Source organism: Octodon degus, unplaced genomic scaffold (assembly GCF_000260255.1).
Source record: "Octodon degus isolate 3935 unplaced genomic scaffold, OctDeg1.0 scaffold00003, whole genome shotgun sequence".
Taxonomy (NCBI): Eukaryota; Metazoa; Chordata; class Mammalia; order Rodentia; family Octodontidae; genus Octodon; species Octodon degus.
Genome location: NW_004524579.1, coordinates 33,667,818 through 33,671,249, shown reverse-complemented (window position 1 = coordinate 33,671,249; position 3,432 = coordinate 33,667,818). Strand labels below are relative to the sequence as shown.

The 3,432-nt window shown below is 42.3% G+C and overlaps 1 protein-coding gene across 9 annotated transcripts in view; it reads left to right on the top strand.

Moving 5' to 3' along the window:
* Positions 1-2,044: 2,044 nt before the first annotated feature.
* The window catches only part of Tcf4 (transcription factor 4), a 348,055-nt gene continuing 346,667 nt past the window's right edge, over positions 2,045-3,432 (top strand). For 7 of the 9 annotated variants that reach the window (XM_023715119.1, XM_023715123.1, XM_023715116.1 and 4 more), the window contains exon 1: positions 2,083-2,589. The gene's annotated coding sequence lies outside the window, so the exon portion shown is untranslated. Of the gene's footprint in view, positions 2,590-3,311; positions 3,407-3,432 lie in introns of those variants that run through there. The other 2 variants (XM_004623671.2, XM_023715093.1) reach the window with 2 other exon arrangements.

Below are 3,432 nucleotides of genomic sequence, written 5' to 3'. Positions count from 1 at the left end.
AAGAAGAACCTGACCATGTTAGCACCCTGATGTTGGACCTTGCAGACTCCAGAGCTGTGAAAAACAAGTGCCCATCGTTGGAGTCATTTAGTATATGATTTTTATTACAGCAATCCATGCTATGACAGACTTCTATACCAGGATTTACAGACAGGGTCTTAGGAAAAGAGGTATGTAGTTAGCACAAGCACTTCCAAACATTTCTACTTCACACTTTTTTTTTTTTTTTTTAACCTCTAAGTTTTACAGAACTCTCCTGAGTCTCCCTTCCCAAGGTAACTCCAATCTTCAAAAGTATAATTAGAAAGTATCTTATTATCTGACAGTTCAGGAAAAAACAAAAACCAAAACACCACTTTTGTCCCTTACTTTAAAACTGGGGAGTGGCATGGTGCTCTAATTGTAGGGTTAAAAAAAAAATACAAGACTATTAGAAGAATCATAAAAACCTGAAAGCTAAAAGGGGTTTTATCAGATTCTCTAATCTCACTTCTGCATTCTACAGGAAAAACCATTGACGTTGCACATTACCTCACAAAGACCGGAGGTAGAGTCAGAAGAGTTTTTCTCTGAAGTCAAAGTCTGTGATCCTTTCATTACAACACTTGAGTAGAGTCCATAGAAGGACTTAATCTGAGAACTAGAGAATGCGCTTGGGCAATGTATCATCACAAAGAAGGGTCTAAATGTAAAAGAAGGACAAGAAATGGGGATAGATGACAAGAATCTTACAGTGTGTGAATGGACAAAGAACCAATAGACACCCTAATTCTTGTCCCTGAAAAAATTATATGGAAATAAATACCTTAAAAATTGGTCTGAACTCTGACTGCTACAAATTCTCGTCAGAAAGTAGAGATGAGGACATTCCCCACTGCCAGATGGCAGAGGAACATAGCTGAGTGTAGCGTTCGATCACAGACTACCTTTCAGAGATAAGTAGACTGGATCACTTAATGTAGATAGTGTGTAATTTAGACAAGTTTTATCACTTAATAAACTTCTACCCTGCGTTAAGTTATTTACTGGCTTCTGTTTCCCTTTACCTGAAGTAAGTAACAAAGGCTACATAGGATAGAAACGCTCACTGTAAAATTTTTAGAACATGATGTGTAGCCTATAGAAATTATGCATGTGCTATCTATCATTATTAATAATGGCATTTTTCTTTTGGGAGGACTTAAAGCTATTTTTTAGAGATAGGGAAGTCTCTCCTTACAGTCCAGCTGGTTAGGTTAGAAGTATTGGCTTTTACTGAGGCATTAGGGATCGAAATGGCTTCTTTATCCATCTTAACTACAAAATTTAAAAATTTTTTTAAAAGTGTGCATTGCTGTTTGCACTTCACAGACCAGAAAACAGGCTGGAGAAGATAACTGCTTGTCCAGAACTGGAAGTTGAGTCGGTCATGGCTTAGGGTACAAATTTCACTGGAGTCCGTTTCGCAGTACAGGAAGGTCTTCTTTGAGCCAAGCGTTCCTCGACTACTAGTAAGTTCTCAGACTTTCAGGGTCTGTGAAAAGACCGGGTAGAGAGAGGAGCGAGGACCCACAGCCCCTGGGCGCCCCGGAGCAGGTGACGCTTGGCATCTGGACTTCTACCCAGCAGTCCACGCTTAGCGAGCAGAGGACCGGCCGCGCGGGAGGCGGCCCAGGCGCCCCTCTGGCGCGGCCTGCACAGCACCTTCCGAGCCGCCCCGCGGTGACCCCGCTGGGGGCTGCTGCCCACTCCCCCGCCGAAGTCTGTTGGTTTAATTCGTGACTTTATTCAAGAAACTATACTTTTGCGCCAAGGCTCAGGGCCGGTCAAGGAGCGCGAACAAGCGGGAGGGCGCAGGCAGACGCGGCCTGAGATCAACCCCGGCCTCACGTCCCCTTTCAGGGTAGCCCAACGCGCGACGCTAGCCCGGGCCGCGACACCCGCCTCCGCTCCTGGAGGAGGCGTGGCGGACGCGTGCCGCCATCTTGTTCGCCTCTCTAGGCGCTGTGTTTACTACTCTATGGTCGCCCGCTCCGGCCCCGCCCCTCCCCAGTCATTGTCTGGAGGAGCAGCCGCGGCCGCAGCGCCTTCTCTTTATAAACCCGCAGTGCCCGGATGTGAATGGATTACAATGTATCTTTCAGGGAAACCTATTATTATCAATGTGACTCCACGGGGGAGTCAATGGTGATGAGGATGAGGATGAGAAGGAGGATGATCAGACACCTCTAAACTTGGAACAAGTTTAAGACTTTATAAGAGGAGAAGAAAAACACTCCAACCAACAAGATTTGTTTGAGGAACAATTATAACTCTCCTGTGTTAATATTTTTTATAAACAATAAGAAAAAGTTGTTGGATTTTTTTTTAATGATTTATTTTTTTGGGGAGGGAATTTTGTTGCAGTTTTATGGTGGAAAATGCAAAAACCAGACCCAGGTGCATAATCTTGTAATCTGTGGATATCCCTGGCGCAGGACTCAGTACCACTTTAAAATACTTTTTTTGGGGGATACATATATGAGATACTAAGTACTTTCAGAAGATTTTTTTGGTCTTTTTAAAGTCTCTTTCCTTGGAATATTGTGAGAATATTTGTGGCCATTTAAGGTAACGTTATAATTTGCTGTAAGAGTAAACTGTTTGTAATTTAATTTATTTTTCTAAAAAAATGTCGATCCCGATGTTTTATTAAAAGGAACAGCCTATTAAATAATTGCCACTTGGTAAAAGTGTGTGCATGCATTTTGTGTATGTACTCGCACATCTAGCAGTACAGTACCTTGGGTTGTAAAATGTGTTTAACACACGTAGACATAGTGTATGTTGCATATATTGGCTAATGCACGCTTGTTATTACGAAAAGATAGAATTACGAAGTTTAATTTTATCCTAAAAAAATGATGTGAAAAAGTATGTTTTAAGAACGTGCAGGGCCTACAATCGTAAATGTTGAATTAGAAACTTAAGAGTACTGGCGAACGCGCAGTTAGCGTGCTTGGGAGCTCAAGCGTAAAAACAAAACAACATCCACCCCAAAAAATTCCCCCTTTTTTTTTTTTTTAAAGGAAGTTTGAACTATACTCGTCTTTGACTTAAAAGCAGGGGAAAGAAAGTATGCAATTCGGATTTCGCCCTCCGTTCAAAACTACCCCACACAAAAATTTCCCCAGCAAATTGTGGCTTAGTTTATGTATGGAAAAGAAAAACATTATTCCTCTTGGCAAAGTCTTTTTGCATCACGTGTATTTGCAGCCTAGTATAAACTTGCTTGGCCGAGTGTGGATGTGTGAGAGGGAACGCAAGTAAGAAAGAGAAGCGAGAGGGGTTGTAAACTCGAATCAATTTCAAAGTGCCTCGGATGGATGAAACGGGCAGAAACTGTTCAGGCTTCAGATCGCAACTGGCGATCTGAGGGGAAAATGAGGTGCTCGATGAATTCTCGTTTGTACT